Consider the following 27,750-nt stretch of genomic DNA (forward strand, 5'->3'; position numbering starts at 1 on the left):
GAATCTATCTGACTTCTGCTATAGTAAAGCACTGAAATTTTTTAAAGAAAGGAGAAAAACAGTGTATCTTAATTTATGCCCTTGACCTTTGATTCCAGTAGAGATGTACACTTATATCCCAGTATAAGAATTTGAGTGCTGGAAGCAAGCATTGGAAATGTCAAAACAATTCACAGTGATTAGTTAACTTCCCAAATGATTTTTTTCCTGACATATTCAATGCTGGAAGGAAAACGGAAACATACACGCACACACACTTTCTCCCTTCTACTGCTATTTCAAACATTTTTAAATTCATAGAGTTTTTATGTGAGATTTTTCTTCTGGACATCATTTAGTCATTAGCAACATCATCAAACATAAAGTAACAAAATCTCCTTTCTGCAAAAACACATATGTACTTGTTTTTAATGTTGAATAACATGAGCATACACTTCTGGCAATAAATGATATGATTTATTGTTAAGGTCAGTTGTAGAGCTGTAGAGAGCTTGTATTTAAACTCAACATGCCAGCTCTGAATCATCAGTTCTCTACTGATAAACGCTGAGCTGCCATCCATTTATGGCCACTTTCCCTTGCTTGTTGCTGCTTTATTATTAAAGCCACCTTAAAGGTCCATTCTGGTAGCAGGCGTTTCCCGAGAAATGTTAATAAGTGGAAACCCTTGGTGAAGTCTAGTACTTCAGTGCCCGTGCTTGAAGTCAACCTATATTTTTTTTAGCCAGTTTGTTGATATTCTATACCACTAATCTCCCTTTTTGGTCATCTTTTAATAGAGAGGGTGTTAGGAGTGGCACATTGTTAGACGTTAGCACAACCTGGTTAACCAGTTCACCAAAACATAGATGTCAAGTAGAACATGCCAGGGTGGAAACAACCCCAGATCTCTGGAGTGGCATCTGTTGTTATCCAGTGTTTGGTTGTCTGAGATCGACACCCTGGTTCTAATGTATTTTCAGGTCTCGTTACCAAAGTTGATTGAAAGCGAGCGCTTAAATGACTGTGTGAATTTAACTGTATTCTTCTGTACAGGATGCCGACAAACAGTGTGTTTTCCATATGAAAGGATTGTGAGCTGATTTTCATAAATCCAGCCCTTTATTTGAGTGATATATAAGAAGGTTTTGCTTTTCTTCACTCATAACGCAATTGATAGTATAAAAATCATATCTGAACAAAAATAAAATTTCAAATGTAATAATTTACAATAGACTTTTAGGGACTTGCATCATAGAGGGAAGAATCTTAGAGTGGAAAGCTTATATTCTGGAAATACAAAGTTTTTAATATAAGAAATGAAAACATGAAAGGATCCTTCAAGTTTCTATTTACCAGTTTCCGTCTCTCGACTGGCTCTCGCAGTGGTAAATCTAAGTCTTGGCTATCAGATGTGTCTGAGTGGGAGAAGGGTAATTTCCTACTTAAAAAAATTCATTGGTTCCTCTATTTAAAGTTTGTGTATAGAGTCATGCGTAATGGAGTTTCATGAGAAAACAAGTGTGTTTTTTGCCATACGAGCAGGTACTGACCTCTAGCTCTCATTATTTCTCTGTTTTCTCATATGGTATAATAGTGGGGTCAGGTCAGTGGGTCCTCTTATAGGATAAAAGTAAAAAAGATTAATAAATGTGCCAAAGCCTCACTTTAATTGAACCTGAAGCATATGTTGCAAGTATGTAAAATACGTCCCAGATGTTTCACCAGGGCTAGTGTCTTGGCTTTCCCTGATTACCACAAGGCAGCTATTAGTCCTGTAACCTTTGGACTTGGGGGTAAATGGGGTATTAAGTGGCACAGAATGAGAGCACCTGTTTTCCATTCAGCAAAGACCCCTGGCAGGCTTTGCCTAAGCCCATTCATATGTTTTCACTTAGCAGATTGTTGGGCGATTATGAAAAGTGTCTTTCTTTAGAGCCAGCATTGATATTAGTCACTCACAATGAAAGGACAAGTCATTGGCTACTTGACAAGGTCCGTGTGAGCAGAAACTGAAGTTGTTCACTTCTTTTGAGCTTGGAGTGTTTTCCCTCAACATAATTACATAGATGGCATGTATAGACACAGGTATAAGAAGTTGAAGCAAAGATGATAATTACTTAACAGAATAGTTTTGTAATAGCTTTTCTTTAGTACTGACTTTAGCACCTGGGAAGACTTTGGTTAAAGTTGGTAAAAACAAAGTGATGATTTACCTGGATTCCCAGATCTTGAAGTTTTTCCACATTATGGACTATGAGTATTTTTCGTAAGTTCTTCCTCTTTACTAAAACAGCTAATCGTTAATCAGGTGAGGGTTTGTGATGCTCAGACTTATCCTTTATTCTAAGAATCCATTGTCCACATTTGCTTAAATCTAAAATTAGGCGGCTTCTCTCTTAATCCAATTCCATGGTTTTCACAAAGGCAGAGAACATGGGTCTTAGTTATAAATCATTGACTTGTTAATATTTTCACTTATATCTGCATTATGTAGTAGCTCTAGGTTCAGCTGTGCTGGAGATGAAATTTTTCTTGAATTAAATGTTAGAAAGACATCATATTGCATTCTCATTTGCCTTTGTTGTAAAGCATTCTTTCAGCCATCAACCACAAAGTCACAGTTTGATCTGATTTTTTTACCTGACACCAAATCCTGCCTTTGTGGTTAATACAATATCTTTATAAATAAGGCTTAGATAAATTACCTACGTGGAACTATCAACAAACCATATAATAGTGTTTTTCACCATGTTACATATAATAATACAGTGGTCAATCTGCATAATCTGGACATCTAATTAATGAAGATTAGCTTTTGTTTTGTAGCTTTAAAAGTTTAGGCATGCTTCCCATGTTGTGTCCTACCCTTATAATAGGATCCAGCTGCAGTATCAGGAAGCAGAAGATAGAATGCAGGTTTTCCTCAGGAAAAACATGGATCCAAATGCATGGCATTCTAGTAATGTTTATCGAAAAAGATATTAAAATGTTCAGACATTTATGCTTACATTGCTTCTCTTTTTTCTTCAGCCATTATGTCAAGCTTACTGTGTTTCAAGATAAGTAGCTACAATGAATGAAATATATCTCAGTTACGTCAGAACACAGATTATTTGCCTTACTTCTCAAGATCTGTATTTTCTGGTTTGATCCTCCAGCCCTAAACATGTATATAATATACCCAAGATGCATACATCTCTGCATCTCAAATTAACTGTGAGGGGGGGAAGAAAGAGATAACTCTAATAAGTAAGTGGTATGAGAGGAGCTTTTAATCTGACAAAACAGTATTTTCTAGTTATAGTCAATGAAATAACTACATGGTGGGGAAATGGATTAAAGCTTTGGAGAAAGGCAGGAAAGGAGGAGACAAAAAAAAAATCCTAACTTATCTTTAAGTGGAATACCATTGTATTAGCTTATTAGTATTTTATTTTTTATTTATTATTTTATTATTTTTTATTTATTATTTATTTTAAAATTTTGTGGTTAGTATTTATTAGTAGTATTATTGGTGTTATTGCTGCATAACAAATTATCACAAACTTAGAGGCTTTTTTAATTTTAAAATATTTATTTGCTAGGACTAGTGATAGTTCATTATAAAATATTAAAATAGGATTTCTTTTTTTCATATTTTAATTTTATTGGAGTATAGTTGATTTACAATGTTGTGTTAGTTTCAGGTGGACAGCAAAGTGATTCAGTTATACATATACATATAGTCATTCTTTTTTTAGATTCTTTTCTCATATAGGTTATCACAGAATATTGAGTAGACTTCCCTGTGCTATACAGTAGGTCCTTGTTGGTTAAATCTACCTTATATATAGTAGTGTGTGTATGTTCATCCCAAGCTCCTGATTTATCCCTCCCCCCCTCGTTTCCCCTTTGGTAACTGTAAGTTTGTTTTTGGTATCTGTAAATCTATTTCTGTTGTGTAAATATGTTCATTTGTATCTTTTTAAATTAGATTCCACATATGAGTGATATCATATGCTATTTCTCTTTCTCTGTCTGACTTTCTTCACTTAGTATGATAATGTCTAGTTCCATCCATGTTGCTGCAAATAGCATTATTTCATTCTTTTTTATGGCTGAGTAATAATATTCCATCGTATATATGTACCACATCTTCTTTATCCATTCCTCTGTTGATGGACGTTTAGGTTGCTTCCATGTCTTGGCTATTGTAAATAGTGCTGCAGTGAGCATTGGCGTGCGTGTATCCTTTCGGATTATGGTTTTGTCTGGATATATGCCCAGGAGCTGGATTGCCGGATCATATCGTAGTTCTATTCTAAGTTTTTTAAGGAACCTCCATAGTGTTCTCCATAGTGGCTGCATCAGTTTACATTCCCACCAACAGTGTAGGAGGGTTCCCTTTTCTCCACACCCGCTCCAGCATTTGTTATTTGTAGACTTTTTGATGATGGTCATTCTGACTGGTATGAGGTGATACTTCATTGTAGTTTTGACTTGCGTTTCTCTAATAATTAGTGATGTTGAGCATCTTTTCATGTGTTATTTGGCCATCTGTATGTCTTCTTTGGAAAAATGTCTATTTAGATCTTCTGCCCATTTTTTGATTGGATTGTTTGTTTTTTTGACATAGAGCTGCATGAGCTGCTTGTATGTTTTGGAAGTTAATCCCTTGTCAGTTGCTTCATTTGCAAATATTTTCTCCCATTTTGTGGGTTGTCTTTTCAGTTTGTTGATGGTTTCCTTTGCTCTGCAGAAGCTTTTAAGTTTAATTAGGTCCCATTTGTTTATTTTTGTTTTCATTTTCATTATTCTAAGAGGTGGATCAAAAAAGATATTATAGCGATTTATGTCAAAGAGTGTTCTGCCTATATTTTCCTCTAAGAGTTTTATAGTGGCTGACCTTACATTTAGGTCTTTGATCCACTTCGAGTTTATTTTTGCATATGGTGTTTGGGAATATTCTCATTTCATGCTTTTACATGTAGCTGTCCAGTTTTTCCTGTACCACTCATTGAATAGACTGTCTTTTCTTCATTGTATATTCTTGTCTCCCTTGTCGTAGAATAATTGACCATAGTGTGTGAGTTTATTTCTGGTTTAAAACCATATGCATTTATTAGCTCTCAGTTCAGTAGATCAGAAGTCCAGGTGTGGCTCAACTGGGTTCTCTGCTCAGTCTCACACTCAGGTATCAGTCAAGCTGAGTTCCTGTCTAGAGGCTCTGCAGAAAAATCCACTTTCAAGCTCATTTAGTTTGTTGGTAGAATGAAGTTCCTTGTAGTTGAAGGACTGAAGCCCTTGCTTTCTTGTTGGCTTTCTGCTCTTCGTCTCCACTTTCCATGGCCCCATCCATCTTTATATCCATCAGTGGAGAATCACCCCTGTCTCAAATCTCTTTCATACTTCAAATCTGTTTCTTCAGGAAGACCCCAGTTGTTTTAAGGGCTCGCCTGATTAGGTCAGGCCCACCAAAGCTAATCTCCCTTTTTAAAGTGAACTGTGCCGTGTAACATAACCTAATCATAGGAATAACTATCCCATCATATTCCAAAATCCCCCTCACACACAAAGGCAGGGGATTATTCAGGACATATACACCAAGAGGTAGGAATCTTGGCAGCCATCTTAGAATTCTGCCTGATACGACCATCTAGTCCCACCCGTGCTCTAGAACAAAAATGGAACAGTCTTTCCATTTCTTGTTTTGCTAGACCCTGATATAACTATCCTAAAGTAAAGAAATTAGAAAAGCCTGCCTGCCTAGACATGTCCTTTCAAACATTATAGAAAACATCTCATACCAGAGATATAAACTGAGATATATTTTATAGTCATAGTACAATATGTTCCACTTGCTTATTATCTAATTCACCTCTGCAGTGAGGGCAGTTGGGCATGCAGAAAGCCCGACGGGCTCTTTACCCTTGTTGCTTCCTTCTGGGGAGAAGAGCAAATAAGAATAAAATTGGCAAAAAGTGGGAAAGGGTCCATTCCTCCTATTGGGAACCTGTTGATGCCTGGGCCCACTGAGCAGACAGCCTACTGACCTCAAGTCAGTAGAAACAGTCTCTACTACATCTAGAATCATAGCAAAATTAAAACTGGTGGATACCCAGGACGGGCAAAAGAAGGCTGCCTTGCTGCTCCATGGCCTTCCGTCTCCTGGAAGGCAGGAGGCCTTCTGCCTGCACACACGCAGCTGACTCCCCCCTTTGGCCTCTCAGGAGCTGCCTGTGCACAGCCCTTGGGCCAGAGCCCATCCAGCACACATGGCTGGCCCCTGGAGCCAGGCTCCGTAACACTGTGACCCTGACTGGGGCATCAGGGGATGTGTCCACAATGACTGAGGTTTGCTTGATAGGTGGCATGGACCAGAGTCCTTAGCAGGAGTCTAGGATTAGGGGCCTCTGGCACCAGGGGCACCAGGTGTTTCTCATCCCAGGGTCCCCTTATGGGCCAGTGGAACTTCTGCAATTCCATGATTCCTTTCTTTGAGCCCCTGACACTCAGCAGATGCCAGTCCATCCTCTCCCTGCCCCTTCTAGACCTCATTTTAAAATGAGGAAACCATAGTTCATACAACTTAAGTGAATTGCCAGAGGTGATATAGACAATAAGTGGCAGAGCCAGGGCTAAAACTCAGGTTTCCGAGTATAGAATCTTTATACTTCCTTAAGGTTTTCCACTAAAAAAAAAAAAAAAAAAAAAAAAGTAGATGCAAATTATCTCAGGGATGATCTTTAGTAGCACAATCAGAGAACATACTATCCAACCCAGCTAGGGGCTGTTTACATCTAGGTTTCCACTTCTTCTCACTGTTCTCTTATGCTTTCAGCTCTTTCCCATCATCCCAGCTAAGGAGCTATGTGGTAGGCAGAATAATAGCCCCTCAGAGAGGTCCTGTCCTAATCCCTAGAACCTGAGAATATGTTACACTACGTGGCAAAGAGGCATTAGGTAGCAGATGGGGTGAAGGTTGCTAAACAGCTCATTTTACAATAGGGAGATTATCCTGGATTATCTGAGTGGGCCCAATATTACAAGTGTCCTTAAAAAGTGGAAGAGACCGGGCTTCCCTGGTGGCGCAGTGGTTGAGAGTCCGCCTGCCGATGCAGGGGACACGGGTTCGTGCCCTGGTCCGGGAAGATCCCACATGCCGCGGAGCGGCTGGGCCCGTGAGCCATGACCGCTGAGCCTGCGCGTCTGGAGCCTGTGCTCCACAACGGGAGAGGCCACAACAGTGAGAGGCCCGCGTACTGCATAAAAAAAAAAAAAAAAAAAAAAAGTGGAAGAGACCATCAGAGTGTGCAGCAATGGCCAAAACAAATGCTCAGAACCTTCCCAGCAAGAAAGAAGAGCTGCTGAAACATCTGGACCACCTGAAGGTGGAGCTCTCCCAGGTGCACATCGCCAAAGTGACAGGTGGCATATGGTCCAAGCTCCCGGAGACCTGAGCTGTCTGCCAGTCTGTCACCCTTGTTCTCACCATCATTAACCAGATTCAGAAGGAGAACCTCAGAAAGTTCATAAGCCCCAGGATCTGCTGCCCAAAAAAGCATGTGCCCTGCACCGCAGGCTCAACAAGTACAAGTACAAGGAGAACCTGGAGATCAAGAAACAACAGCTGAAGGAGCAGCCATAGAGGACCCACCGTGGGAACCCACAGTCAGGGCCAGAGCATTGGCATTAATAAAACACACACTGACTGGGGGCAGAGCAGGGAGGTGAGCAGCTGTACTGGCTTTGAAGGAAGAGGAAAGGGGCCATAAGCCAAGGAACGTGGGCAGCCTCTAGAAACTGGAAAGGCCCCTAGAGTCTCCAGAAAGAAATGCAGTCTTGTCCACATCTTGACTTTAGGCCAGTGAGATCCATTCTCAACTCCTGAACTGACAAATTGTAAGATAATAAGTTTGTGTTGTTTAAGCCTAGGTTTATGATAATTTGTTACAGCAGCAATAGGAACTAATACAGGCACCTTCCAACTGCATTTTCTATACTTCTCAGAAAAAATGCTGCATTTTAAAGCACTAGATCTGAGTTCCTAATTTTTCCTTATTATCTTAGTCATACTCTTCTGCAAAAATATGGCTCTACAGTTCTTCATTTAATATGGAAACTAAAAACAGAATCTAACAAAACAAATATTTTTTTCCAAATTGCCTTAGTTTTTATTTCAGAAAAGTTTGTCCAAAAGGAGAGTGGGTTAGAGCCCATCTCTAGTGCAGTTGATTACTTTCCTATTGAGGAACCTCTATTATTCATTGGTGAGTGGAGCACCAAGGCATGGTTAACTTCAGTTTTCAACAGAAGTTCACTTCCTCACAACTTTCATTCCATTCCTTAAAATGTTTCACTCTGCAAAGAACCAGGGCAGACGGTACTAGCCTTATTTAGGTCACAGACCTTTTCAGAATCTAAAGGCAGCTGTAGACATTCTTCCCAGAAGAAAACATATAAACACATATACAAATAACTTTTTTGTGCCATTTTTTTGCAATGGAAATTGAATTATTTTACAGAGACTATAACGTATCTTCCTAAAGTCTTATCTCTGTTGTTCTCACCACATTTTTCTTGACATTAATGCCTATTTTCCTCAAACACCTGAGATAAATGCAAATTTTTCAAGTAAAAATAAAGTTGAATTCAGCTCAAAAGTAAGCTTCTACAAGAAGGCTGATGTTTGGCTTTGATATTAAAATTACGGAGTGGTTTTTTTGACACAGCAATAGACTTATTATTTTTGACATCTGTTTGACTATGACTTTTCAGTTTCACAGCAATAAGTGCTTAAAATACTGATTTGGCAAAAGAAAACAGTAACAAACAAAATGGGAGCTGCTGTGGCTTTATTAGATGAGGGTTAGGCATAGTGAGATTCCTAGAGTTCTCCAAAATCCTTGTTGAGATCATGCTTTGAGAAGTCTGCATCATTAATGCTTTGTCATTTTTTTTTTAAAGGATCAAGTATTCATGGTTGCATGTTAAGGTCATCAGAGGCAGGATTAGCTTTCAAAGGGTTATCTAAGGATTCCAGCTGTCTATGGGTTTCTACCTGTAAACAAATTGGGAAGCTTTGTCGCTCCTTGTTCCAGTTTGCAGAAGCCCTTCTCCAGCCTTGGAATGTTTAGGTAGCTGTCTGCCTGCCATGTGCCCCTCCAGAGTGGCTGTTGAGCTAAAAGAATTTAAATGAAAAGATTGATTACCTAGGTGATTTGGCAAGAATATCCATCAAGTAAAGCTAACTATGATTGGACCATTTCCTTTTGGGTTATTCTAATAGTTGGATTTCCTTTGCCTCAAAAAAGAGGAACTTTCATTTGAAGGTCAACCAAACATTCGAAGACAGGTCCTCTGGAAAGCTAATTAACTTCTGTATTGCAGAAATGAATTGACTCTTCTACTCCCATTTCTTGACAAAACTTCTTGAAATAGAAGTGTGTCAGCCCTGGCTCTCAGGAGGTTGACAACGTTCATAGAAATAGAGACAAGTTTTTCATGATCGCTGGCGGAGTCGTTGACACTGGCTGACACAACTGCATGTTGAGATGAGGAGAATGTTTCTTCACCAAAGCAGCAGAACCAGATGTGTTGCCAAGCATCACAGATGCTCCATCTGAGCGCAGAGTGCCAAGATTTTTATTCTGCCTGGAAGTTTGTTTGGCAAAGAAATTCTTCACCATGTTAAAGACGTTGACTCTGCAGGTTCTAAAAGGAGTTCACGAAGTAGGAATTCTTCCTCGATTGTGATAACTTGCCAACAGGAGTTGGCTATGCAAATGGAGGTATCTATTTTCTCTAAGTTACATGCAGAAAATGAAATATTAAAGAAAGGTCAGAAACTGTAGTGGTGACATCATTTGATGAGAACACAACTTCAAGAAATGTGTGGCTTCACCAAAATATTTCAGTGGCCTCTGGGTTATTTCTCTTGGTGATATGTTGAACTCAAAAAATGTTTTAATACAAGTGTTTTTTCTTGGGGAAAATCCAAAGCCAGGTAAACCTCCGGTCTGTAAAAATCAAGATATTTTTATATAAAGAAAAAGATCCACAAGGTCTAATAGATTTTTAGAGTACGCAGCCTAAGGTACTCATTCAATTTTAGTGGTTCCATGCTTCCATGGGCCAGAATCTTGTCCCACAAGAAATACTTCACTTTTTGTGTTTCATCACACTCCATAATTAGTGTAGAATTAATAGATATAAAAACTTCATGGTACTTTTTCTTTGAAATTTTCCAACTTTAGCTAGACTCAAAGTAAACGAAGATATATGGCTATAATCATGTTAGCAGGGTGTGTTTTCTTAGATTCCTGTCAACAGGAAACTATTCTAGAGGTCTTAACGTGGTAGTGACAATGTCACCTGTCTCTTTACCTTCCGTAGCATCTATGGCAGATTGCCTTCTGTTCAAAATGTACTTTCCTGCCTACTGATCTCAGACTTGGCCACGTAACTCACTTTGGCTGACCCATGCCACTTCCCAACGTGAAGGCTCAAGAGCCATCCTTGGCTCTGCCAGTTCTCTTTGTTTCCCCCTGAAACACAGCTGCAACTGTCCATGTAGGAGGTCTTCAGTCAGCCTGAGTTCTGGAATAAAGAGGACCTGGAGCCAACCCATAAGGACAGGTAATGTGAGCAAACAATAAGCCTTTGTTTTTATAGGCCTCTATGATTTTGAGGTCTTTTTTCACTGCAACATAATTAGGCTAGGCTGATAGATACAGCATTCTATGCCGTATCCTCTGCGTGAATCAATGTCCTGATATAATTTGACAAACGTTTTTTTCAAAAGCAATCAAAGTCTCAGATAGGAAGTTTTAAAATGTTATTTTCTTCCTAAATTCACAAACATATTCCCACCCCTTGAAGCCCAATCTCAGGTATAGGTTGAACTATTTTGCCATTGTGTCCTTCTTATTGAAAACGGATACCTTTTTTTTTTTTTTTTTTTTTTTTAACCATAAACATATATTGAAGGACAAGTCACTGGGTAAACCAAGAGAAATATGACACAATATGGGCCTTTCAGGAGTCACTGTCTGATGGGACCCTTGGTGATGTAAACTAACACTTGTAATACGGTGAGAGAAATGCTATAATAAAGTTGTGAACAGAATCTGGGTGAGAAAAACAGGAGGGTGACCATCTTCATAGGACTGTCTGCAAATGTTGCACGGAGAAAATGGCATTTGGTTTGGGTCTTGAAGGATGAATGAGGATGTATGAGGAAGTGTGGTGTGTAAAGTCAAGGTGTATGTGGGGTAGTAGGGGCAGAAGTGGAGGAAGATGACACTGGACGGGAAAATTTACGGTTGTGAAGGCTTTAGCATCATCTAAGGAATTTGAATTCTATTCTCCAACCAGTGAAGAATAAAAGGCAGTTCTAAAGTAGAGATTTGTCATGATGAAACTTGTACTTTACAAAGGAAACTTTGGCAATGGGGCAGAGGATGGCATGAAAAGAGATGAGACTTGAAGTGGGGAAATAGGCTAGAAAATTCCACAGTTACTCCGGCCATCAATAATGGCATCTTACACCTAAATGGTAATAATGACAATAGAAAGAAACAAATTTGAGAGATATTTTTAATAATGACTGTAAGAAGATTATTGAAAATTTTTATGTTGGGTAGAGTAAGGGGAAATTGAGGGTTTTGGATGACTTGGAGATGCCTAACTGAGGCATCCTTATACGTATGTAGCACTTCAGTGTTTCAAAGTGCTTTCCCTTCCTTACCTTATTTAATGTTCTTGATGACTCTGTGTATTGGCTTATCAAGGATCCTTCCCATGCTTCAATATCAGGAAGATTAACTTGGCTAGTGGGGAAGCAGCTAGAAACCAGATAATGTGACTAAATTAGAGAAGTAGCTGAGCCTAGAAACCAGTTAACTTATCTAATAGAGAAGAAGCTAAGACTAGGAATTAAGTAACTTGTCTGACGATGAAGAAACTGAGATCGGAAAAGAAATCCTCTCATTAATTTTCCTTCCCAGCAAAGCCTGTTGACCCACTTAGAGATGACAGCTAGGTCACTTGGGATGCAATTCTGCAGAGCCAGAGCCCGTTCTGTCCAGTATATACAGAGAAAGTGTCCTATATGCCTGTCCCAGTCCTCTTTTTTCCCTGCGTTCTAGGTCTTGAGAGAGTGTTTGGAAAAATGATGGCAACAGGTCTATGAATAGTGCCTTTTTCCCATTCAGCCATTCAGTGTGCTTCCAATAAGTAAACACAGATCCAATGTGGAAGCAAGAAGTATGAATGTAAAAGGAGGCCAAATATTTTTGATGCCTCAAAAGTTGGTTCAGAGTAGAACATACATAGTAACCGTGCTTATTCTGGCCTTGATCTAAGAGTCATTAGGAAAATATGAGGCTGGAGGAATATGGGTCAGTTGAGAAGCAGCTACTATTGTCACTATTTTTCTGATGAAGACAGAAACCTCTGAGGCATAAAGGAACTCACTAAAAGTCACAAAAGAAGTAAAACAACCAAACTTCAAACTCTAGTCTGTTGCCTCCAAAGCCTACCATTTTTTGTATAACAGCCTTACCCAACCCCCAGAAAACAAAACTTAGTGACCTAAAGCAATAATTTCCCATTTCTCCACTATGCAGTGCATTGACTGGGCTCACCTGGGCAGTTCTTGCCTGAATCTCTCGTATGGTTCCAGCCAGATGTCTGGGGCTGTGGTCATCTAAAGGCTGGACATTCAAGGTGGCTCAGTCAGATGACTAGAGGTTGTTGCTGGTTTCTCCTAACATGGCAACTGGGTCCTGAGAGGGAGAATTCAAAATCGAGTGTTTCAAGAGGTCCAGGTGGAAGCTGCAAGGGTGCCTATGACCTAGCCTTGGAAGGTTCCAGAATGTCACTTCTGTCATATTCTATTAGTCAAGCAAGTCCCTAAAAGCAGCCCAGATTCAAGGAGAGGGTGAATTCGACTCTCCCTCTTCATCAGGAGTGTCAAGGTCATATTGCATAAGAACCTAAAGGGTAAGAGATGTTGTGTGGCCATCTTTCAAAAATTAAATCAGCCACAATTTCCAAAGAGCAAAAACTTCTAATAGATGTCCTGTAGCCTTCAGGAATATGGAGCCTATTACCAGGAGACTTTCTCTTTGTCTAAGGTTTATCTGCACATAGTGCTGGATTAGGTTATCTCAAAAATAAACAAACAGAGCACTTTCAAATTGCCAGGTATATCCAAGTTTTATCATGCTATTTCTTTTTATTTCATTTTTGTTTTTGCTTTATGAAAGGAGAAGCAACAAAGGATTGACTAAATTGTCATTCTCAACTTCTCCACTGAAAACTTGAAGGGCTCCCTAAATCTCTCCTCTTTTGCTTTGCCCATAGACAAAGATGTAGTCTCCAAATTTCACCTTCTACCTAAGCTCTCCTTTGAAACTAATTGGGGGGTGGGGGTAGGAAGGAGTTGTAAAGAATCCTTTTTAAATTCCTGTTTAAGTTGTAATGGACATTCATTGTCCTCCACCGATGGAGGACGAAATGCTAGTCCTGTGTTCTGGAAGTACTTATTTACTCTGCCTGGCTGCCAGAAATAAAAAGCCAAGTGAGGAAAAGAGGTGGTACAACACTTCCGACCTAAAACGTAAGAGTTTCTACTTTTTAGAAAATGTACTTGGAATTGCCAGCAGTTCACATCTGGTATTTTATTAATTTGTTCAAGGACATTTCTCATAGGATTTCAAAGATCACTTATATCTCTAAAAATTGTGCTGTAAGAACTCTGAGTAACTCTGTCAAGCCTCTTTTCCAGGATCTTTGAAGCTAATGTTTCTCTGCTGTAGTGAGGTGACATTACGTGGATGTTAAAATCAACATTCAGCACGTTACGCACATGAATTCTGTTTCTTGGTTCTGGTTTCTTAGCCGAGTCTTCTGATCAGCAATGATTTTGGAATGGGGACAGTATCTGTATTCTTTGTGATTCCACACCTGAATATTTTGGAGACACACACGACAATATGATAAACGAATATACAGCTGTTGCAGTCTGATAATGTAAGATTTTATTGATTATCCAACAGAGTAACTACCCTGGGTATTAGATTTGCTTGTCTCAACCTTCAGTGCCTGGGGTACTTGAACAAGTTCTTTTCCATTGAGTTGACCTCAAAGTCACATAGTTTCTGAATCAAGGTGCTCGGATTTCATACTTTGGCAATTTCTTTCCTTTCTAATGGGGTATATTAGAGAAAATGTGTCACCTTTTGCACCATGTAATACCAAATCAGATCAGAATTCACGCACAATTATGTCAGTGGAAATCTAATAGTACAGGCTGGCTTATCTCTAGATAACACATGGAAAAATAAACTTCCACAACTGACAGATTTACTTGATTTTTTTTCAGATAAGTTATTTGTAAGTAATCGAGCTAAAGAATGTAACTGGATTATTTTTCATACTATAAAAAAAAAAGACCCTCAATGGTAAAATGGTTGCTAAGTATTCAAGCTCTGTTATTCTGCCTTTTTCTCCCCGCTTTCTCTTTGAAAAAGTTCCTGGATAATGAATGCAAGGAAAGAACCAAAAAAGAAAAAAAAAAAAAAAGAGAGAGAGAGAGACATTTTGCATTAGCTGTATTTATTAAGAGAACTAACAACTTTAGGCAAACAAAATTTACATAAAACACTTACGTGAAAATAACATTCGTTGATAGTTAATGGCATTTAAGTAACACAGGTTACGTGGTAGTCTACCTGGGAATGATATTAGGCTGTCTAAAAAGCATTCATCTGTGTTTCTCTTTTATAATCAGGAAAAGTCAAAGCCCATTACTAATCTGAAGTCTTCTTGAAACCAATTAAAATAATTTAGGATAAGTTGTACTGCAAATGTGCTTTTTAAGTGTTTTAGACTTAGGATGTCTTAGGGATGTTGTAACCCCTTTTAATGTTACTATTTATATATAACTACCATGTGTATAGTATTACACCTTTAATGCACTGTATTAGCTGTCACTTGAAATTAAGTGCAGGCGTGTTCTTTTTTGGCCTTCAGTTTCTCCTGCATTAAACGTTTAAATAATGATACTAGTAGTAAAAGGGTAGGTAGCATTCCCAGCGGAAACTCGCTTCTGCATCTGGTTGGGTTGTGTTCAAGTTTCTATGTGAAAGATACTGTAATATCAGAATCTCTTAGTGTTTACACACCTGGTATCCAGAACTCTACCTGATGTCTTTTCTCGGGAAATTAATGGAATCAAAGCTTATGGTAGGTACATTTGATAGATATGCCTTGTCTGTGGAGATCTGGTGATAATTCCATCAAAATTTGTCCCTAGCTGGTCATATATTTATACATTTTTGTATCTTTGTGGTTTTCTTCACCAACTCTGCTTGTATCAGTGCCTTCATTAGAAGGTCAGGTTTTGAGGATTTAGTAATTCACCTTGAAACTGTACTAGAAGTTGAATGTGTCAAGCATGAGTTTTCTCCACTCTGCGTGAATTCTGTAGCATTAAAAAAGGCAAACCCGGGCTTCCCTAGTGGTGCAGTGGTTGAGTCCACCTGCCGATGCAGGGGACACGGGTTCGTGCCCCGGTCTGGGAAGATCCTACGTGCCGCGGAGCGGCTGCGCCCGTGAGCCATGGCCGCTGAGCCTGCGCGTCCGGGGCCTGTGTGTCCGAAGCCTGCGCTCCGCAACGGGAGAGGCCACAACAGTGAGAGGCCCGCGTACCGCAAAAAAAAAAAAAAAAAAAAAAAAGGCAAACCCATAGCTAAAATATTTTATTGATACCTGTTTTTCATTTAGATGGGGAGAAGTAAATAGATGCTTATTGATTTCAGGTGTTTTTCTGTTTCTGTAAGTCATGTTTGCTTTTTATGGTATAAAGACATGATGTAGACTTTTCTCCATGATGATAAAATTGTGCATTTTCCAAACATGCAAAACAATTAGTTTTAATAAAAGAAACTATCCAGATGTGAGCCACTTGGAGGGGCTATAGCTTATACTAAAACAACTGATATGAAAATTTAAATTCCTTATATTTATTCATAAATATTCCCCTCCCACAGTCTAATGCAAAGTGATACAACTTTCTGGGTGGGTCTTTTCCCATAACAGCAGGTAAAAAGAGTAATATATTAGAAAGAGATAAGTGTTTATCTTACAGGTTTTGACCAACTTTGTCACCTACGAGTACATTTGTATCTATTTACATACCCACAGCACAGAAATGAAGGTGAAATGTTTCTGATTAAGAGAAAGAAATCGAGATAGTATTTTTTCCTATTCAATATGAATGATATTCAGTGGTATTCAATATGAGTGATTTCATATTCAATTCATTCATTCTTTCACATATTCATTATGAGTGCACTTAATTATTGGCACACCTATGACAAATGTTTATTCTGTGCAATACATACTGACACATTTTAAGAAAAAAGTGCAGTGAGGGGCAATGAGGTTTCTTCCCCTTCATTCACCATCACCATCTGTTGCCTCCATTTACTCCCCGCTTTTGTTCAGCCTTAATTCTTTCCTTTGTGGCTTCCATCTGTAACATTTGACTAAACTTGCTCCCCGAAGACATCAATAACCTCTCTTGGTCTTCCACTTTTTTAGTGCATTTATCCCAGTGCCCCCTTGACCACCATTTAATATCCCCTTCTATCCCTATCTCCCTGTGCATTCATGTTTTTTTACACTAACTCTTCAATTTTTGTCTTTTGTCTCCAGTATTGGAATAGTCCCAAGTTTGTTCTTCCTTAGAGAACTGATCTGTGCCCACAATTTTAACTATCCCCAAGGAAGATAACAACAAAATGTTACTTTCATTCACTTATTCATTCATCCATGCAACAAGTGTTAATCTACTTGGAATAATCAAAGCACCATGGTAGGCGCTCTGAGGGATACAAAGAGAAATGAGACCTAACTAATTCTTCTTCTCAAGGAGCTGAAAAATCTCTGGCTATGCCTTTTGTCCCAAGTCTGTTGTCTCTTTCTATCCTCTAGACATTGAAAGTTGTCCCATCATAACCCCAAACAGTGTATTTCAACCTGAACTTGTGTTCTTCCTCTAAAAATGGATTCCTTTCATAGCTGATGGATTTCTACCAGTAGCACAGTTATTTTACTGGTGAAGACTCAAAAACTCAAATCATATTTGGTGGTCCTCTCTCTGTCTAATCCGTAATATAAGTTCTGTAGACTTTGTGTTTGTACTACTCTTTATTTTGTACCTTCCTCTTAGATTCTCTTGATATGCTCTGCCTCGCTATCTACATGAAATGCCCTTTCTGCTTATTCAAGACCTGTCCATCCTTTAAGACTCAACTGGAATCTGCTTCTCCCACCCCAGCCAGTTACCTCTTTAGCCAATATTGAGCTCCACTTCAGAACATATAATAATATATTTGTTTTCCTCAGTTGACACTCATCTTTTTTGCCCTTCCTTTGTGTGTGTGTGTGTGTGTGTGTGTGTGTGTGTGTGTGTGTAATTATGTGCCAGGCACCATGCTGAGCATTATCTTCACATACATCCTCTCATTTCTTCCTCATGGAAAGTATTTAGTAAGTTCTATCATCTACATTTTACAGATGAGGAAAATGAACTCTGTTTGTCTAAGTGACTTATCCAAGGTCACAAAGAAAGACTGAAATTAGGACCCAATTCTATCTAGACTTTAAAGCCCATGTTTAAACCACTATGCCACATTGCTTTATGACTTTTACATAGTATTTATTAACTCATGAACTTATTTAATTTTAATGTGTCGTACCTCCACAAAAATATTATAAATTCTAGTGACCAGAAGTAAGTAGTATAATACATATTATGCACACTGGTATACTAATAGCAAGCACTTGGTTAACTACTCAATGAATAGAAAGATTATGTATGAATAGAAAACAGCAAATCAGACATTAGAGTCCCATAACCACTCTAAGTAGCCATGTTGTATACTGTATATTATTTAGTAAAAGAAAAGTGACTGGGGCTTCCCTGGTGGCGCAGTGGTTGAGAATCCGCCTGCCGATGCAGGGGACACGGGTTCGTGCCCTGGTCCGGGAGGATCCCACATGCCGCGAAGCGGCTGGGCCCGTGAGCCATGGCTGCTGAGCCTGCGCGTCCGGAGCCTGTGCTCCGCAACGGGAGAGGCCACAACAGTGAGAGGCCCGCGTGCCACAAAAAAAAAAAAAAAGGAAAGTGACTGTCAAATCATCTTCATTTTGCCAGTATCTTTCTGATCTTCTCTCTAACATCTATACTTCCCATAAGGAATCAGAATTCCTTCTACCTTTGCCAGTATGGTAGAAAAAGGAATTTTCTGCTCCCTATGTGTATAATTCACTCCTATCCTCATTCACAGGTTTCTGAGACCCAGCCACTACCCATGGTGCTATAGGTAACTGAGTTGAGTGCGGTTCCTGTCATTAAATATCCCCATGTGTTCCCATCAGTCATTCTCCTTTCCATTCCCATGACCACCACCCAATTTCAACTCCTTCATACCTCGAATGAGCCACTTTCCAGCCACTCTCAGCTATAACACATCTTAAGAATGCTGCCAACAATCACTGAAGATTTCTCGAGGCAGGGTAGCATAGTGGTTAAGAGTATTTGCTCTGGAACCAGGCTGTTGTGTGACTGTCCCTCAGTTTCCTCGTCTGTAAAATGGGGTTAACAATATAGGGTTGTCATGAGGATTAAATGGGTAAATATGTGGAAAGCTTAGAACAATGTCTGTGATACAGTAAGGATTTCCTAGGTGTAATATTATTAGTAGTGTTATCATTATTGTTTGCAGCAGAAGCAGCTTCACTGGTCATGGGTGCCTGGGAAGATTATCAAGTCATTAAATGGAACAAAGGATCTGAGTTAAGGATAGATTTTAGAGGGGAGGAAAACTACTTCTGTTTCTCATATGTTGTGTTTGAAATGTCACCAGGCCACCAGGCCACTGAGTATTCTAGCAGACACAGGCATACCTCAGAGATATTGTAGGTTCTGTTCCAGACCACTGCAATAAAGCGAATATCACAATACAGTGAATCACATAAATTTTTTGGTTTCCAAGTGAATATAAAAGTTATGTTTACACTGTATGCAGTGTATTGAGTGCACAATAGCATTTTTAGGTCTTAAAAAACAATGTACATAGCTTAATTGAAAAATACTTTATTGTTAAAAAAATGCTAACCATTATCTGAACCTTCAGCAAGTCGTAGTAGTAACATCAGAGATCACTGATCACAATCACCAGAACAAATATAATAATAATAAAAAGTTTGAAATATTAGGAGAATTACCAAAACGTGACACAGAGACACGAAGTGAGCAAATGCTGTTGGAAATATGGTACCGAAAGACTTGCTTGATGCAGGGTTGCCACAAACCTTCAATTTGTAAAAAACGCAATATCTGCAAAGCACAATAAAATAAGGTTTGCCTGCACTAGAAATAGAAAACTAAATCTAAGAAGAGGTTATGGCCAGAGACCTACATGTGAGCAGTCCTCATTAGAGATCAAAGTAATTACTGAACCAGAGGCTGCTGAGAGTAAAGAGAAGAGGGCCAAGGACAGTTCTGTGGAGAATGCCTGTATTTACGGGGCCAGGGAAGAGGGGGAACAGAGCGTATGGCAGACAAGAAATCATCAGAGTGGTAGGAGGGGAGTCAGAGGGTCTCTGTCATGGAAACTAAGAGTTTTGAGAAATATGTCTCTCGAATATTCTCGTGGAAGATGAGAACTGAGAAAAAAGTCATAAACATTGGTGATTATGTTAGTCATGACCTTGGTGTTCATAGTTTCCCTAGAGTGGTGGGAGCAGAAAGCCAAGGGCATGTTGGAGGCAGCTTGTATGAACTGCCCTTCAGAATAGTTTGACTCTGAAAGGGTAAGAGAAGGAAGGACAAGAACTTAAGGAAGTTGGCAAGAACTTGGGGTTTGCCTTAGTAATGGAGAGCTCATACTGTTTTAGAAGGAACCAGTGGGGAAGGTGGAATTCCACAGCTAGAAGAGGAGGATCAAGGTCTCAGAAGAGATAGACGTGGATGGAAGGAAAAGCACAGAAGGGATGAAGTTCCATGGGGAGCTTCTGGTGAAAGAGTGAGTGTTGAGAAAGCACATGTGACCTCAGTTCTCTCAGTAAAGTGGGAGAAATGGTTGAAAGTTGGGATGGAAGGCTCTGAAAAAAGGAAGAGGATTGAAAGAATACTTGGGAGGAATGTGATAGCCCGTCAACACAAGATGAATGAACAGATCGTCAAGTAACTGCGAAGGCTCACCTGGGGCTACGTGACAGCACAGGAGTCTGTAGTGACCAAAGCAGAACAGTGCACAGCTCAACAGCCCAGAACAATACAGAAAGGACATAAGGGCAGGTACACTAAAGTCCATTTAGGTTGCAGGGGAAGGAGACAAGTGAAGCTAAAATTGAGTGGATGGGCTGGGAGAATGGTGAGGTGTTAGAAGGAGCAAGTCTCTTAATTAGCAGGATAGAGAAGGCTTCCCCACCAAACGAAGGTATAAATGACAGAACAAGATAATTATTTTACTCTAGATGCTGAAAATTCTCTCCCTCTCTCCCTCCCTCTCCCTCTCTCTTTGGTTTATAATTTTAAAAAACCCAAAAAACCTCTTTCTGGAAAATAAAAGAGGATATATTTTAAAGTTAAATATACTTTGACACTCCTGAAAGCATCAGTCAGTTTAGTAAGGAAAGTTGAATTTTGTTCTCCATCATCTTTTTTTTTTTTTTTAATTTATTTTATTTTTTTTTTCCCATCTTCTTTAACGCTTCACCTATGGCTTTAGATGAAGTCTGCTTTAAAAGAAGAAGAAGTAGAAAAAGATGTCAAAGAGAGTTGTAAATTATAGAATGACATCTACCGTGCAGTTCTTCTGTCACTCTCACTAATATTGCTTAGCATTCTGAGTTTTAAAAATAACGCAGTTATTGAGATTTAAAAGTCTGTGGACGAAGAATACATTTTTTTAAAATAAGACTTTTTACTATGCATAGCCAATTATAGTCCACTGAGAAAATGATGTATATTTCCAATACATTTTTATTATGTACTTAACTGACGCACCTTCCCAGCTTCTTCATAGACATTCCACTCTATCAGCCACTGTACATAATATACTTCTTAGAAATCTACTTAAATTTGTATTTACCTGTGAGGCTAGATTGGCTCCAGAGGACACAGTCCTTTTTTCCTTGAGTAAATTATACATATTTTAGAAAACTATCTAAAAACATATTTACCTCATATGGAATTCTGATCTCAAGGGTAATTAAGACCACTTTTTGAAAAGCATAGCCAATACATTTTAACTCTCTCAGGTAAATAAGATATATTTTATAATCATCTAAGAACGAGTTCTGTCTTCCTTTACTTCCCTTTCCCTTCTCCTGTAACTATCACCATGCCTCTTTAATACACATATTTAGTAATTATTTCAATGTTTCCTCAGATACTGCTCTTCTCTTGGGGTCAGCAGGGCAATTTTGCTTCCCTTGCATTCCAGGCACAGGCAACTGTACACGGAAGAGGCATGGTCTACCCTACGTATACTTTCTAAAAGAGAAGTTACTTTATGAAGATTCAGATTCTTCTGCATATATATTTTCTTTGGTCTTCACATTTTAAGACGGGGGTTCCAACTTTAGGGCTAGGAGTAGAGCTAAGAGTAAAGTTCTGTATTGAATGAATACAATATTTTGAGTTTATTTTTTAAATGGAAGTAATATCTGAAAGTAAATAGGCAATTTTTACTTTCATTGTATTTATTTGCAAATCCATTGTAATTATTTGCAAAAGCAACTATATACCACAGTCATTATTAAAACCAAAGAAATAAATGAAATTTCCTAGATAAACATGCTTTCTCATTTAGCTATTTTGTACTTCTAAAACAACCTTTATACACTGATTTCTTTGTATACACTGAATAATGAAAATGCACAACCCATTCTTCCTTTGTCTTACAATAATATTGCAATCGTTCACCCAGGAAGAAAGCAGTAGGAAATCCATGTGACAATAATTGTTAGGTGGTTTGTGCAGACTGTATGAGAATAGAACTAAAAACTTAGGGAAAAGATGCTTCCTAAAAACTGTAAGATGAGTATAGAATAATGCCTGGTTTGTTTCCCCTCTTCTCTGCCTTTGAGGACCAATCATTTACATGTCATGAGACTGCTGAAGTTGCTGTGGGTAAATGTCACTACTGTGCGCATTCTTCCACCAGCATGTCATGGTTTCTACTGGTCTCTTCCTAGGCAGGGTAATTGGGACCTAAGAATTCATCCTGCTCTGCCCAAGCCAGTGTGAGCTTCTGAACCAGATCCTCTGGCTTTAGGACCCTCTTAAAGTATTTGCAGTGATTGCTAAGCTTCGAGACTTGGATGCAGGCTTCTGTTGGGTTAGTGGCCTAAATCTTAATCAACTCTCCTGCCCAAGTTAGTCTTAGAACTCAGGTAAGCAAGGGCCCTCGTTTGCCTAGCAGAGTCCCAGTTTATGCCTGTTATCCTACTGTAATTATGAATAGCGCCCAATTTCACCTTCAGAAGTGTCTTGGTTTGGATGATAGAGGATATGATTTTTCACTTATATCAGTTCTTTGGATTGAGTTTTTGTTTTCTTAGATATGTTTGTGTTTGTGCTTTTTATGTTTATGAAGGGTTATATTTTCTTTTTTCTACTCAAGTAAATTTGAGAAAATTTTGAAAAAGACTCTAGTTTTTATTGAAGTAATCTAGGAACCATGTTAAAACAGATTCCTTAGCCCCACTTCAAGAGATTCTAATTCAGTAAGGATAAGGTAGGATGTGGGAATTTTTTTTATTAGGTGATTCTTAGGCATCCTAGAGTTTGAGAACTTTAGTTTCACACACCTGCAAACTCAGCCTAGTTCTTTGACCCCTAAACTCTAAACTCAGATACATGAGAAGGGATATAACTACTCCAAGATCCTCCAGTGAACGTTCGGTCAAGCTGGTAAGCTGCAGCCTGGCTGGGTGATACTGACAGGCTTGAACAACTAATATTTCTCAAGCTAGTCCCAAGGACTTGTCCTCACTACCTTGTCATGGCTGGAACTCAGGTGATCATTTTGGATGAAATTCAATCAGAATTCATCCCCGATTCTCTGGCCAAACACACAAACCCAGCTTCAGCCAGGTGAATTAATCTACATACCTGACGCAGCTATTTTGAATATTTTGCAAGTTGAGTGGTGAGTGCGGATTGAAGAGTGGTTTATTTCCAGAAGGTTGATCCTAGAACAAAAGACAAATCATTGAGTGATTCAGCCGCCACCCTCCATTCCTTCACGAGGCTTTGTGTGGAGCCCGATCAAGGACACACACCATTCAACAGCAGCTGGCTTTGCTGACACTCTCAAAGTCATTCTTTCCTTTGACAGCTGTCAGGGCTCTGCACACTTTATGCATTCCTTCTGGGCACTTGATCCTCACATTCCAGCAGGCAGGAGAAGCTGGCACCTGAACAAAAGGAAGCGAGGACCCGTGGCCTCCCAAAGATCACGGCTATGGGCCTCGCACATATTAACTAAGTGTCGTTTACATTCTCCAGGGCACTTTTATTAGTCTTTCAAGGGCACCTGCATTTGAGGGGTCTTAAACATTTTTTTCTCACTCTCATCTTCGCCCTCTCCCTCCACCCCGCCTTGCCCCTTCTCCCATACACTATCTCGCGTGCCTGGGCTCTGCAGAAGGAAATTAAACTGTGATTTGGTATGCTAAATTACCTGAACTAAAAACTATAATTTGCAATATTATTAAGTCATCACTGTCATGGATTTCAATTTATTTCTGTTTAAACCCCTAACTCACAGCATCGCTCTTTTCGATGATTACTGAAAAGGAGAAAAGGAGAGAGAAAAGCCCTTGGTTAGTCTACCGTCTGTCAGGAAAGTTAAAATAGTCTGCTTCCGAGTGGTTGCTTCAGCCTGGCCAGTTTTCAGTTAAAAACTCCACACTGCTTTCACGGTGTGCTTGCTCAAGTCCGAGGGCATATGGGAAAGATGTGGGGCCTCTTTGGGGCTTCTGACAGTTTGAGTCAATTGTAGAAACTGGAAATTTCACATTTCTACTTCCAGAGAAATCTTGACCACATTCAGTCCTGGATCATGAGGACCTTTTCTTTCTGTACTGCTGTCTTTAGTCCTTTGGAAATGCCTGGATATTTCCTGTTAGCTGGCAGCACGGACGGCCTTCACTACAGCCAGAAGCCCAGTCCCCTTCTTCTGCCATGTTCTCTATGTTGCCGCTTTAGATTAGGCATCAGTATTTTCTGCAAGGGCAGACCAGTCAGGATAGGATAGGTTTTGCTGCAACAATGACTTCAAGTCTTGATGGATAATTTCTTGCTGATAATGCTTTATTTCTTCCATATAAAATGTATCCATCAGGGGTGGGCAGGGAGCTTTGCTCCACACTTTCACTGTTGTCCTCACCTTGGGCAGCCACTATTTGGAATATTGCCAGTTACTAAGTCTAAAGGATAAACATGGCAAAGCATGCACTGGGTCTTGAAGCTTCCTCCTGGAAGCAACAGAGACCACTTCTGTGCACCTTTCACTGGCCAAAGCAGGTAACTTCCAGAGGCTGGAGAAGTACAATCCTAAAAGAAAAGAGCCAGAATATTTGTGCATGGCCTTAATGATTACTACAGAGTTCTAGTAGGTTCCTAAAATAATGAAGGGAGAGAATGACTATAAAAATCAAGTTTTTTCTACCCCCAAAATATGTACCTTGAACCATTAAGAACTTATTGCTTCCCCCTGCACTTCAATAACATTACAAAAGCAAGGTGCAGACTTTGGTAACTGTTTGGCGATAGTAATGTTAAGGTCTGAACATGGGTTTCTGTGGTTAGTGTTCTCTTTGTGACTGCCCAGGACACATGTTGTGGACAGTAGCATGAGGTGGGATGTGCTCTGTAATACGTAAGCAGTGATCTGGGGAACAATGGGACTAAAATATACTATCTCTCGTTCATCAAGTCTCTTTGTCTCTCATTCAGCAATTCTCTACTGAAGGATATAGATTTTACCAGGTGATTATACACATTAGAGTAAAGGTGCATTCAGGTTCTGGATGGAGTCAGATTTCCTCAATTTAGATCCCATCTCCATCATTTACTACTGTGTGACCTTGGGTAAATTGCTTAACCTCTCTGTAGCCTCAGTTTCCTCTTCTGTATAATGGATGTAATAATAGTATTTACTTCACAGCATTGATAAGATGTATTTATATTTTGTGGCCCCAGGCCCCATAAATGTTATCTCTAGCAGAAGATCACTTACAGTTTTCTTACTTACTTTGATACAATACTTATAGATTCTGAAATCGGGGGAAACTAGCTGTTTTTCCTCTGCTTTGATAATATATTTTAAATATTTTCCATTCTTCAGAAGCTGGTTTCAGGGCACAAGCCTGCATATATCTTACGTGCTAGGAGGTGCCAACTAGTAAGACACTACTGCAGGTGTCTTTTGCTTGGTCATCCACAGCAAATACTTCTGTTTATTCAAATATTTTTTTTTTCCTTTAGTCTTCTTAATGATAGATTGGGCAAGCAAAAATTATATAGGCTGATGAGAATTCTGAACTTCTTCCAAGGTTGGTGTAAGTTTTTTAATATGATGTGCATAACCTAATAAGACATGGACACTCAGAATCAAAATATAACCCCTGGTCATGGCATAAGTCAAGGACAAGAATGCTGTGGAGCCATAATTAGAGCAGAGGCATGAAGGATAACTGTATTTCTTGACCTTCTAGAGTCAGCTCATCTTCCAGCCTCTGGTTGTGTTGAGTGCTCCTGAAGAGGCTGGCCAGTCTTCCAATGGTTAGTCTGCTGTGAACAGTAACAGCATCTTGTCTTTACTTAGGAGAGTAAAGTATATTAGATACAGTTTACTTCTCCTCTCGGTTTCTGATTAGCTTGTGGTCCCAACAGAAATCTTGAAATCCAGTGTTACCATACTTCTGGCTCCAAGAAATTCTTGAAAACTATTTTTTTCATCAAGGAGTCCTAAGACAAAGATTGAAAAACTGCTGCAAACAGTGCTCAAGAAGTAGATGTGCAAGAGAATGTTAAATATATTTTCCATGACATTCCAAGGCTATTAATAGAAGGAACAAAGGTCACAGAATAACAGCTTTCCCCACAGAAATTTTATTTCCTGTCAAAGATTTGAATCAACAATGCAGAACTAAATTTTTTAGAGCCAGCATGGGGCTAAGGAGGTCAAGCAATCGTGGGTTTTGTCTTATAGCCACGAAGGGCGTTCCTACCCCTTCTAACCATGTCAGAATGTCCCCTGGTAAAATAGGAGGCCAAGTTAAAAAGTTGGCAGGAAGCCATGTGTACTCAGAGCCACTCCAAGGAATCTTGTCAAGGGACTACTGTCCTGACAATGTTTCCATAGTTCTAGAACCACCAAATCCTGCTTTTTAACAAGCACTGAGTCTTAACTATACGTGGAATTGTGGCCTGTGTTTGTCTGGTGTGGGAAATGCTTTCCTCTGTGTGATAAACAAGGAAACTAAATTTAAAAGTCCATTTACCTTTGGAAGATCCAGAAGACAGAATAAAATCCACCTCAAGTTACCTGAATCTAATAATCTAGGTCAAAATTATGTAATTTGTTGGTAGTTTCAGATCTGTCTTATGGTTTCACAAGCTCAATTTATTACAGAATAATTATCCCAGCTCCGTTAGTATGAAAGACCACAACAAGTCGGAAGACCTGGATTCTAGGTCTGCCTCTGGTGCAGTCTGGAGCGAGTGGCTTATAAAATGGGTTATTTGAACTAGAGCAGAGAGGTCAGCAAACAAAAGTCCGTGGACCAAATCTAGCCTGTTGCCTGTTTTTGTAAAGAAAGACTTATTGGAACACAACCACATCCATTTGTTTACTTAATGTCAACAACTGCCTTCATATGACAACGGCAGAGTTGAGTAGTTGCGACAGAGACTGTATGGCTATAAAAGCAAAAATACTTACTATTGAGCCCTTTACAGAAAACGGTTATTGACTCTTGGATTAGAAGCTATTTATTTCCTCTGTTTCCTCATCAGCAAAATGGGAGTAAAAATAGTACCATATAAGATTATAAGGATCAAATGATAATTCTTAATACAGTTCCTATTTAGGAGATGTTAGCTAATATATAATTATATAATTGCTAATTGAATGGTCAGCACAATCACTATCAGAATTCTAGCAATCAGTTTCCCATTACGGAAGAAATCATTGCTGTTGCAGTGCTTTGCTGAGTAGGATGTTGCATGAAAGGAAAGGATGGCAGTTTATACAGGTGCCTCTTGGAAAACTGGAGTAGCAAAACCCAACATAGAAGATATTCCATAGGCATAGAAGATATTCCATAGGCAAACTGTATTTCCAGCCTAAAAAATGCTAGTGACTCACATTATCTAAATGTCAACTTGATACTTGAGCCAACCTTCATAGGCTAAGTCAAATTCAGTCAAGCCAAGAGAGGATTTGAAGGTATTCAAGGTCAAGGGAAGTAGAAAATGCCCAAGAGCCATTGAGGGGCGTGAGTAGAAAAATTCGGCTGGAGCAAAATATTCTGATACAAGAGTTATGAGTGACAGAGCTATGAGGGTAGGTTGAGGCCAGGTTAGAGCATTTTGAACACTGGAGCAAGGAGGAGTGTGGAAAGATTTTTCTGTGCATTGAGATCCACTGAAGATTTCTGAACCTGAAAGGAACAGTATTTCTAGAATAATTT

The 27,750-nt window shown here is 39.2% G+C and overlaps 1 protein-coding gene and 1 pseudogene across 5 annotated transcripts in view; both read left to right on the forward strand.

Moving 5' to 3' along the window:
• MCTP1 (multiple C2 and transmembrane domain containing 1) overlaps positions 1-27,750 on the forward strand; it is a 361,361-nt gene that overhangs the window by 283,983 nt on the left and 49,628 nt on the right. The gene's annotated exons all lie outside the window — the stretch shown is intronic.
• LOC113617327 (60S ribosomal protein L35 pseudogene) lies at positions 7,189-7,987 on the forward strand (annotated as a pseudogene).

The sequence above is a fragment of the Aethalodelphis obliquidens genome, unplaced genomic scaffold (assembly GCF_003676395.1).
Source record: "Aethalodelphis obliquidens isolate GAN/ISIS:26980383/991018 unplaced genomic scaffold, ASM367639v1 scaffold4, whole genome shotgun sequence".
Taxonomy (NCBI): domain Eukaryota; kingdom Metazoa; phylum Chordata; class Mammalia; order Artiodactyla; family Delphinidae; genus Aethalodelphis; species Aethalodelphis obliquidens.